At 41.8% G+C, this 12,122-nt stretch overlaps 1 long non-coding RNA gene across 1 annotated transcript; it reads right to left on the bottom strand.

The window, feature by feature from the left end:
- Positions 1-1,334: 1,334 nt before the first annotated feature.
- On the bottom strand, positions 1,335-11,654 carry LOC118967598 (uncharacterized). Its single transcript, XR_005054773.2, has 4 exons — positions 11,204-11,654; positions 9,791-9,910; positions 7,497-7,578; positions 1,335-4,238 (listed from the first exon to the last, which is right to left on the bottom strand). It is a non-coding gene; the product is annotated as an uncharacterized lncRNA (long non-coding RNA).
- Positions 11,655-12,122: the final 468 nt, after the last annotated feature.

Here is a 12,122-nt window from a genome sequence, read left to right as displayed (position 1 = left end):
CCCCAACCTTTTGGAGCGCTCCTCTCTCTGAGATCACCCACACTTCCTAAGTATGTGACCTTTTAATCTTAAACTTTCTCTCTCCAAACCTTTCAGGGTGCATCTCTTTGCTGAGGCAGCCTGTAGTTTTTCTTCCTTTAAGTAACTTTAAATAAAACTTTTACTCTGCTTTACTGCTGTGTCTCTGCCATTCAGTTCTTTATTGCAGCAGGGACAAAAACTGAGGAAAATATAGAATGTTTCCCCAACAGTTCTTAGCACTATAATATCATGCAGAGCAAGGTATGTGAAAAGTTGGCTAATGCTGTCCAGATACTGCAAAGTATAATAACGAATACAGAGGCTGACTGAAATCCTGACCTTGAACTATTTCCTTTGCTTCTCTGAACCTCAGTTTTTTCCATATGTAAAATGAATGATAATATTATCTTAAGAAACATCACATAGAGATTTTAGCACAGTAAATGAATACAAACCATGTGTAATAACATGAATGAAATCCGGTGAGACAGGGACCATGAGTTTAGGCACAGTAGGGTGAGGACCTCCAGCCAAAAAGCAGAGCAAGATAATTACAGTAAAAAAAAATGTAGCAATGTGCGAAGAAGTCCCTATCAAAATTCTGTGTTAAGCATTATACAAAGTCAGTCACACTAATTCTCTAGGGTAAAGATACCAGACTAGGAATATACACATCTTCAGTGAGATCAGGTAAAGCTCAAAAGTGTTTGAGTGTTTGAGCCTGAAGTGTCTGAGTGTTTGAGCCTGGAGTGTCTGAGTGTTTGAGCCTGGAGTGCCTGAGTGTTCTGCAGAGAAAGAGAAATGTCTCAGCACAACCCGTGACTTCACTATATCAATTAGATCATGACACTGTAAAATTTACCTTAGCATTCTAAAAGGCCCAACTTATTTTTAAGTTTACCTATGTGCTGTACTTCCTTCTCTGATCATAATTAAGTAATCTTCAACCTAGGAAAAAGACTAAATTAGCAAGCAAGCCCAGCTATAAACAGCCCAAAAAGTTAAGAAGTAAGATTCTTTTTCTAAAAAAATTTTTTATTAAAGTATTATTGATACATACTCTTATGAAGCTTTCACATGAAAAAATAATGTGGTTACTACATTTACTCATATTATCAAGTCCCCACCCACACCCCAGTGCAGTCACTGTCCATCAGTGCAGCAAGTTGACAGAGATCCACTATGTGCCTTCTCTGTGCTACACTGTTCTCCCCGTGATCATCCACACCACGTGTACTGAACATAATACCCTGCAGTCCCCTTCTCCCTCCCTCCCCACCCACCCTCACGCACCCTTCCCCTTTGGTAACCACTAGTTCCTTCTTGGAGTCTGTGAATCAGCTGCTATTTGGTTCCTTCACTTTTGCTTTGTTGTTATATTCCACAAATGAGAAACCATTTGGCACTTGTCTTTACCTGCCTGGCTTATTTCACTGAGCATAATATCCTCCACCTCCATCCATTTTGTTACAAATTGTAGGATGTTTCTTTCTTATGGCTGAATAGTATCCCATTGTGTGTATGAACCACATCTTCTTTACCCATTCATCTACTGATGGACACTTAGGTTGCTTCCATATCTTGGCTACTGTAAAAAGTGCTGTGATAAACATAGGGATGCATATGTCTTTTTGAATCTGAGAAGTTGTATTCTTTGGGTAAATTCCAAGGAAGAGGATTCCAGGATCAAATGGTATTTCTATTTGTAGTTTGTTGAGGAACCTCCACACCCCGCCCGCTCTGTCAAGGAGACCACTGGAAGCAGGACTGCGCTCAGCGGCGTAGGCAACTGGGAACGGACTTGCAACAAGGTGGTCAGGACTGAAGGGGCCCGGGGCTGCCCACGCTGGCTCCTGTCACCGTCATAACCCCACAGGAGCCCCAGGTGATTCTCTCTCTGGGAGGCCACACCATCGATTTCCTGCTTGATACAGGAGCCGCCTATTCGCTCCCCCTCCATAATCCTGGCCCCCCCTCCTCCCAGTCAGCTACTGTTAGAGGCGTATCTGGGGAGCCCATGACCAAATATTTTACTCAGCCTTTAAGTTGTGAGTGAGACTCAGTGATGTTCTCCCACACCTTCCTAGTGGTCCCAGAAAGTCCGACGCCACTTCTAGGCCGTGATATACATTCTAAAGTACAAGCCTCTGTGCATATGAACATAGAAAGAGATGAGCAATGTCTTCCCTAGCGGAAGCAGACATTAGTCCTGAGGTCTGGGAAATTAACAGAATCATTGGAAGAGCAAAATCAGCCCAACCAGTACAGATTCATCTTAAAGACCCTAATCACTTTCCTCATAAGAGGCAGTGTCCCCTAAAACCAGAAGCTCCTGAAGGCTTGAAACCAGTTATGAATAACCTAAAAACTCAAGGCCTCTTGATAGCCTGTAACAGTCCCTGCAACACTCCCATATTAGGAGTACAAAAGCCAGATGGAAGCTGGCGCCTTGTACAAGACCTACCAGCCATTAATGAGGCAGTCATGCCCCTGCATCCTGTAGTACCATATCCCTATACCCTGTTATCCAGGATTCCCGAGGGGGCAGCAAGGTTCACTGTGCCAGACCTGAAGGATGCCGTCTTTTGTATCCCGCTTGCACCTGAATCCCAGTTTCTCTTTGCTTTTGAGGATCCTGTAAATCCCTCAGCTCAATTAACCTGGACAGTTTTGCCCCAGGGATTCAGAGATAGCCCACATCTATTTGGGCAGGTCTTAGCCAAGGACCTGGCCTCCTTTGATTCAAGGAAGGCAGAAATCATTCAATATGTGGATGATATACTTCTCTGCACCACTACAGAGACAGAGTGTCAGGAAAATACTCAGGGATTAGTGAACTTTCTAGCTGATTGTGGCTGTAAGGTCTCTCATCAAAAAGCACAGATCTGTCAGCAGCAAGTAAAATATCTGGGCCTTAATCTCCCTCAGGGAACTAGAGCCCTAGGAGAAGAGAGAATTCAGCCCATTCTCTGCCACCCATTGCCCTCTACTATTAGGCACCTGGGGGGATTCTTGGGCATCACTGGGTATTGCAGAATTTGGGTCCCCAGATGTGAAGAGTTAGCCAGACCCCTCTACCAACTCCTTAAAGAAGCCCAAAGGGTAGGTACCATAAAACTCCAGTGGGAACCTGATGCTATTAAAGCCTATGAGGTTTTGAAGAAAGCCTTATTCCAGGCCCCTGCCTTAAGCCTGCCCACTGGAAACCGGTTTAACCTATTTGTTACTGAGAGATCAGGATTGGTGCTGGGGTACTGACTCAACCTCGGAGAGAAATGCAGCAGCCCGTAGCCTATCTAAGCAAGGAACTAGACCCAATAGCTAAGGACTGGCCACACTGTCTGAGATCTGCTAGTACCTGAAGCCACAAAACTGACCCTGGGAACAGACCTGATAGTGCATATACCCCATAACATCACCAGCTTACTGAACACCCAGGGAGACCTGTGGCTGTCAGACAGCAGGCTACTAAAATATCAGTTGCTCCTCCTTGAGGGCCCTGTCACCCAGTGCGGACATGCTCCACCCTAAACCCAGCCACCTTTCCACCTGAGTCCATGAGCGAAGGACCTGAGCGTGACTGCCAGCAGGTCCTTGCCCTAAACTATTCTGCCAGAGAAGACCTAAAAGACACCCCCTTAGAGGACCCAGAGCCTGTCCTCTTCACAGACAGCAGCTCCTTTATTAAGCAGGGCCAGCGGAAAGCTGGCTATGCAGTTGTCACTCTGTGGGATACTACCGAGTGCCAAGCACTTCCACCAGGCACGAGTGCCCAGCTGGCTGAATTAATAGTCCTCACTAGAGCCCTTGAAATAGAGAAAGGGAAGAGAGTCAACATACACACTGACTCTGAGTGTGCCTACCTAGTGCTGCACGCCGTGCAGCCGTATGGAAAGAAAGACACTTTCTAAACTCTGAAGGATCACCTATCAAATACCATAATGCCATTTTATTCATAGGGTTCATCATTATCCTCATACTAATATTCAGCCCCTGTATACTTAACCTAATAACACAATTTATTCTGTCTCTCCTAGAAGCCATAAGACTGCAAATGGTGATGGAAATGGAACCCAGGATGGAAATGCCCATCTTCCGAGGCCCTCTTGACTGACCACTGATGGAGACCAACTGCACCCCTTACTGCGCCCCCTCTCAGCGTGAAGCAGCCAGAGCAGTCGTCGCCCCCTTTCCCTAGCAGCAGCGAGGGTCTCCATCTGTAGAGGGGGGAATGAGACGGGGACCATGGGTTTAGGCAGAGTAGGGCGAGGGCCTCTGGAGAAAAAGCTGAGCAATATAATTACAGTCAGAACAATGTAACTGTGCAAAGAAGTTCCTCTCTAAACTCTGTGTTGAGCACTATGCAAAGTCAGAGCTACACTAATTCTCTAGGTACACCAGACGAGGAATATACATATCTTCAGTGAGATCGGTTAAAGCTCAAAAGGCCTGGAGCAACTTGGCTTGGAATGCCTGAGTGTTCTGCAGATAAAGAGAAATGTTTAGCATAACCCACGAATTCACTATATCAATTAGATCATGACACTGTAAAATTTACCTTAGCCTTCTAAAAGGCTTATTTTTAAATGTACCTATGTGCTAATTTCCTTCTCTGATCATAATCAAGTGATCATCAACCTAGGAAAAAGACTAATTTAGCAAGCAAGCCCAACTATAAACAGCCCAAGAAGTTAAGAAGGAAGATCATTAACACACTTTAGCAAACAGGCAACAACGCAGCCCACCTTGAGGGCAGGGCAGGCAGTCTTGACTGACATGCTCCCAGAGGGAAGCTGCTATTCTGAAAACGAATCAGAGCAGAAAATTTCTTCTGTTACTCATCAAAAATGAGCATTCTAGGACCACTCAACAAGTCTGCACCCCTAGCCCTTTACCCCCATTCCTGAAAATCCTCAACCGCACATAAAACCCCTAGACAATGAGTCAACCATGGACTCTCTTGTCCCTTCCTGGTGTGAGCCAGAAGTTCTGTCCTCTCACTTTCTCTCTAAATAAAAGCCTGTCCCTTGCTCTCCTACCTTGAGTGTCTGAGAAGCTCATTCTTCGGCTCCGTGAACAAGAACTCTGGTATCACTGGTAAGAACAATTACCAGGAAGCTGAAGCTAGACAACTACCAGAGGGCTGGGGAATGTTCAATCTCTGATGATGAAGCAGATATAAACATCTTGTTGAACACCCAAGGTATTCACTAGAGACCCTCAAAGAACCACACATTAAGAGTAAGGCTAAAACAGCCTAAAGTAAAAGCTACTTTAGGCTGACCCTAATAAAGATAAAACACAACTTTTGAAAGCTAATCAATAAGATTGCTAGAATAAAACTCAAATTTGTTACCTTTAAAGGAAGATAACAAAATCCAGACACTAAATAATACAACCTTCATAATGTCTAGCATTTAATCAAAGATTCTGGGCAGAGGAAAAAGAAAATGTAACCCAAAAACAATGATCAAAAGAAACTGTGTGTGGGGTGGGGTGTGTGTGTGTGTGTGTGTTTAGGCAAAGAAAAACCCTGAAAAGCAAGCAACTGATAAATAATATTTAAGATCAAGGTGTCCTTTGAGAGAGATGCAGCAGGATGGGATAAGGAAGGAACAGAAATGAGGGAGATGGAAAGGAGAAAGGGCCCCCCAAAGATGACTCAGGGAGTTGATCAAACAGAACCAGAAAGCCAGAAACGACTCAGAGAGTTAATCAGATGAAGACACAAGGTCCAAAAGTGACTCAGGAAATGTCCAGGGTCCCCCAGATAAGAAATATGAGAGGCGCAAGCACAGTACCATCCCTGTCCCCATTTCACCAATCAGAACAAGCCTAGAGAGATGACCGCTGTCAGTCAAGGACCCCTCTGCCCTGCAAAACCACATAAAAGAAGCCTCAGAATGAGCATCCACGCCTGCCTGTCTCACGTTAGGCAGGCCCGCTCTTCTGCTCTGTGCAGGGTCTGTTAAGACTTACTTTGCTTTCTTGACTTTGGTCCCTCGTCTCACTATATCTAACTTCCTTGTGACACTGAGCAGAGTCCTTTCCTTCCCAACATAGGTAAATATACGTTACTGGTTATTTTCTGGCTTTTGGGTTGGATGGTGTTCATGATATTATTGAAATAAATAGAAGATGTTTTTGAATGGACCAATGATGATGGCACATCATTGACCAAAGGTCATCATTGATATAATCCTATGCACCGGCAATGTGGCAGAGCAGGTGGGTGGGGAGTAAAACAAGAGGAACAGAACAGAGTTCAACATGTGGGAGTCTCGGGCGGGAAGAGTACAGCCTTCTAGAGAATGAGGAAAAGCTCATGTGGCTGACACAGAGAAGTATCAACAAAATGTGTCTCTCAGGTCAGACTCTTACCAATTCAAAAGAGTCAGTTGTTTAAACAAGAATGTACATTTTAAAAATCATGTTGTAAACTATAACAGTCATACGGTCTGGAATGTTAGCCTATTTTTAGCAAATAGTTGCACTCACTAAATATTCGTTCATATCCTTTTTTATAATTGTTGTCGGGAGCTGGTCGGAACCGCCAGCCTGGTGACACAGTCCGGGCAGTCGGATAGAAGGGACTGCACAGCGGCCTTCCCAGGGGAGCAACCCTGATGTCCTTCCTGCTCAAAATGCCCCCCCTAATCAATTTGCTTATTTCGGTTTCAATTCAAGCTGCCCCTTCAGGGAAGAGGCCATATCCAATTCCTCCTGAAGATTTTGGGTACCGGCCCTAAAGGAAATTGGAAAAAACCACTACTGCCCTTGTGACTACCCCCAATGATGAAGAGTGAGACCCCATGAATATTAGACCCAATATTTATGGGGTAAAAATATAGAAGATCTGCCTGGGTCGAGGTCCCTTCTCCCGCCCCTACGTGGCCTCCAAATGGCATATTCAATGATTAGTGGTGACAGGTGGGTACAGAGAACAAATGATATTCTTTGGCTAGTCTGCCAAAGAACAGCCCGGCAAACTATAAAACAAATGAGAACAGGGAAATACCTAACTCCAGATCAGAAAAATCTCCATTGTAAGTCTTATTGAAAATGGGTCTGAAGCGCAGTCCATAAAATTTGTCCCTGCCCACCAAAAGGTCACAGTGTCCTTTTGGAGAGAGCCTCTTTCTTTCGAACAGGAAATGAAGAATGGAGATATAGCTATGAAAGAATGAGGGCCCTACATAAAAACAGTAGAATAGTGAACTTTAAATAGTCATCTGTAAAGAAACCAAGAGTCTGGCACCTACCTAACCTTTGCAAGATTTTCTGACCACAATAACTAGGAAGAAGGCCAAGTGATTTAATCTCATTTTCCAAACTCTTGTAAGCTTGCTATGTGTCAAATAAATGATCAATACCTGAACTTTACTTTATGTAATCAAAGAGTATATAAACAAACTGCTACTTTTCATTAAAAGCCAGGCTCAGCTTAACAATTTTGCTAGTGTCTGTGTCCTTACTCATTCAGTCAGTCGCCGACGCCATTCTTCCTTCAGGGACTCCTGGACTCGCTGGAGCTGGACTCCGCCAAACTGTAAAGTTCTGTACAAGACAGTATTATTGTTTGGTTTTCATGTGGAAAAATTAAATAGAAAGAACAAACATGATATTATGAAAAGAACACTTAAAATGAGAGTTCTGGTGTGGACAGTAACTAGCTGAATGATATCAGGCAAATTATTCTCATTGGGCTCCATCTGTAACTGAGGATATTAAAACTTTCCAATTGAGTTCCACAAAACCCTCGCATTTCTTGAGATTGGATAGGAGTTTAGTGAAAAAGAATTGTGTAGTCAGGTAAGTTTAGGAAGTGCTACAACCTCTGTTCCCCCACTCAGAGAGGCTTAATGAACAGCAGATATTAACTACTCAGAGAAGCTCTACAGTGAAGCAACCGATGGAGCTTTATTTATTGCATTGTTCCTGAAGCTTATTTGTCTAGGAAACACTTCTCTGTCACTTTCTTTAAAAACAGGACTTGAGACACACTAGCCAAGATTTATGTGGTCCTTTTCAGTTCTGAAACTAAGATTCTTTCTGAAACCTATACAGTTCAAACGATAGAGCTAGACTTAAACACAACAGTGAGACTCCACTTGTAAACCAGGTTAAAGTAATGAGATGTGAAGTGTGTATATAAATACAGGGGCAGCACCGTGAATGGAGTAAGCAGTCTACGATAGCGTTGCCTTGCATGGATGTAGCCCCCATATTCTTTCTGGATTTGGTTCTTCGTTAAGTTGAAGAACAGCTTGAGAACTTTTACCAACAAAAATTCTCCTGAGTTTTCCCACTCATTCATTTCACAAATGTTGAGTGCCTTCTGTGTGTCCAGCATTGTTCTAGACACTAGCGTGACAGGTGGCACTGAAGTCTTTCAGAATCTTAGTGCAACCTGAACAAGAGCACGTTAACTCTCCTGGACGCCAGCAGGTGGCAGTAGTAGTCAGTTCTTAAACAGCATATTGGATTTAGGAATAAATTGAAATACCACGAACTCTTTTGCTCAACCTACAATCAGAGCTACTCTGTCAAGTTGATGTGTGACCTTGGGACAGTTACTTAACCCCTCTAAAGTGAAATCTCCCTGTCTGAAAAACAGAGATATTAAAGCACCTGCTTAATAAGTTGTTGTGGGTAAAATTTCCAGAATATCTCACCTCACTTTAGTACATCTGCATATTAATAGGTGTTCAGAGGTGGAAATAAGTATGGTTTTAGTGCATTTGCATCATTCCTCAGGGGTGGAGAGAAGTTGTCTCTTTATCAATGGGTAACTACCTGGGCAGCAGAGGGCTTATCTGTACCTGAGAGTACATTCGTCACAGCTGATGGATCTACATGGACACATCATTGTCACCCAAAGTCCATGGTTCATGTCAAGGCTCACTTGTAGTGCTGTACATTCTAAGGGTTTGGACAAATGTATAATGAAATGTGTCCACCATTACAGTATCATACAGAGTAGTTCCAGGGGCCTAAACATTTCTCTGAGAGGTGAGGGGGAGGGCTGGTTTGGCTAATGCTGGAACAGAAGAGAGAGATGGGTTGGACTGCATTTTTGTAAGCAATGAACAGGTTTTAAACTTTATTTCTCCCTTTGACTGATTTCGGTTTTTAGAGGTATTTTGCCGTGGGATTTCCTTCCCCCGGACTTATAGTTGTATTGGTGATAAAATGAGAAAAGGCATTTTAAAGTGCTCGACATAGAGGAAGGACTTGAAAATGTTATTATTTAGAATGGTTGATACTGTTCTCTCATGCCATGTGACAGAAGGTCACCTGGCCAAAATAGCAACACAATCAGGTGACTAAAAGCAGTATTTCTTCATACAGCAATAACAATACTAGCAACAGAGAGAAAGATCTAAATAACTAAAAGTACAACAAAAGGAGTGATACAATCTTAAGGTAATTATATGAAAAAAAAGCAAGAAATTGGGCAGTAATTTAAAATCTTGTTTCCCACAGGCCACTTTTAGAGTATGTTGGTTGTCTGATGACTATCTAGTTGCACTGACTCAAAGTAATTGTGAATTACTTGTATATTTTCTATTCACTAGAAGAGTTATTTGGCTTGCTAATGGAGTTCCCAGATTGATAGCCAGGGGACCACAGGACTGTTAGAAAGTGAACAGTTTGACTTAAGCTTAATTGTTTCCCGGACAAAGGAGACAGTTGTTCCAAGACCTCTGGAATGACACAGTTAAAATGAGCCAGAATTCAGAATTTAAAAGCCTCAGATTCAGCTTACCTTACTTCTAGAATTGATATTGGAGAGAAAAACTGGAGAATAGAGATGGGGCTGAAGGCTGGGTTAGGAGGCCAGGATCCTTTTACAGGCCATTGAGAACTGCTTAAGCAGCAAAGATTTCTGAAAGAGATAGCTATTTTTAGAGATATTCTGGATATGCAGACATAGGTGTTTATTGAATAAATTCATCCATATAAGAATGATTAAGATGCTTTGGGGTGTGGTTGATTTCAGTCCAGTCCCAAGAGTTCAGTTAAAAGAGGCGAACCGAGGTACCATTTGTAGTCCCGAACATTCACGCTTTTCCCTTGTAGCAAACATAAGAAATATTATCCTTTTGGGGAGAGAGCTCCACAGTCTGAGCAACAATATTCTCATTTTTATGAAAACTGATGTAGTGAAATTGAACAAAGTAAAAATAGAAAAATAGAACATAAACATAAAAATGGTGATGAAATATATCAAGGGCTTAGCATCATTAAGTGGCAGCTATTAAACATTATTATTTCTCATATGACTAGATTTTTTTTAAAGCAGACTTTATATTTTAGAACAGTTTCAGGTTCACAGCAAAACTGAGTGGAAAGTACAGAGATTTTCCATATACTCTGTGTCCCACCCCCCACACCCCCCCCCCACACATAACCTCCCTGTTACCAACATCCCATACCAGAGTGGTACATTCGTCACAGCTGATGGATCTACATGGACACATCATTGTCACCCAAAGTCCATGGTTCATGTCAAGGCTCACTTGTAGTGCTGTACATTCTAAGGGTTTGGACAAATGTATAATGAAATGTGTCCACCATTACAGTATCATAGAGAGTAGTTCCAGGGGCCTAAACATTTCTCTGTGCTCCCATTCATTCCTCCCTCCCCTGCTGCCCCTGGCAACCAGTCATCTTTTCCTGTCTCCACAGGAAGGACATTCTGCTTTTTCCAGAATGTCACAGTTAGAATCCTACAGCCATACTGTATGCAGCCTTTTCAGATTGGCTTCTTTCCTTCGCTAATATAAAGTTAAGCTTCCTCCATGATTTTTCATGGCTTGATACTCATGTTTTTTTAATGCTGTATATTTCATTGTCTGTGTTTTTAATTCATAAATTTCAGATTTGTTATTTCCATGAATTTTTCTGCAGCTTCTCAAGAATACCTTTATATTCTTTAACAGGAATGTATATTAAATACGTCAAATGTATATTAAAACTGAGACATCAGTATGGACAATAGAAGTGCTTTGTGACCTTGCTGTAGATGTTCGTAGGATTCTCTATCAACAAATAAAACAACAGATAGTTTTTATTTAGTTAATATTCTTAGTTAAAACATGAGTTTATTTTCTGAAGTAACTGAATGAGTAAATTATAGAGATGAGAAAGTGTTACACGACAACTTTGCTATTCATACCTGTAGATTTTCTTTTTCCTTTTGGTTGGAAGAGGATATTAGCCACTAGAAGCAGGCCTCATTATATTTCTTTTTAATGGGAAGTTAGCTTGAGTATTTTCATGACAACTTGGGTTGTTAAGGAATCTCATTTATCTGCTCTTTTCACTGTCACCTAAAGCAAGCTTGGAAGAAATGTGAAATTAGTTTTTCAAAATATGTATGTTTTGCCTAGTTTTAAAAAGTTGGGCATATATAATTAAATCATTTGTAAATTAAAAAAAAAACCATTGTCTGGATGTCCCACAATTTATTTATCCATTCATGTACTGAAGGGCATCTTGGTTGCTAGATTTTTTAAATAGAGAACTTGAAAATTTTTCATGAACTGCTATCTTCTCTTTTAACTTGGCTTATTTCCTATTCCCACTTGAAAGTTCCTTTCTGGAAACTGTTCCTGATATAAGGTTCCAAGGAGATAAGCAAAATGAGGGTTACACCGAGTATATAGATATTAATTAAAAAAATACTTATACTCATTAATAAAAACAGTTTGATGTTCTTATTGATTTTGTGATGGATCTAAATGCTAAAAATACAACACACACACACACACACACACACACACACACACACACACACACACACACACACACACACACACCCCAAAGTCCAGTAAAGCAAAGCAGATGAAAACAAGAACAAGTATAGCTCATCAGTCAGCAACTATAGAACAGTAATTCGCTCTTAATTATTGTTCTCTAAGTTTTATGCCAACCTTATTGTGGTATCAGAATTCTAAATCACTTCCAATGACCCCTGCCCTTTTATATTCCTTCCCCTGGAAGGAACCTGTGAATATAGTGGGACATCACTATTGTGACTAGGTCACCCCACAAAGCACGGTTTACTTTAAGAAAGGGCCACTGTTGTTGGTAGG

This window comes from Manis javanica, chromosome 16 (assembly GCF_040802235.1).
Source record: "Manis javanica isolate MJ-LG chromosome 16, MJ_LKY, whole genome shotgun sequence".
Lineage (NCBI taxonomy): Eukaryota > Metazoa > Chordata > Mammalia > Pholidota > Manidae > Manis > Manis javanica.
Note: the sequence above shows the minus strand (reverse complement) of the source record. Positions and strands in the feature narration are given on the sequence as shown.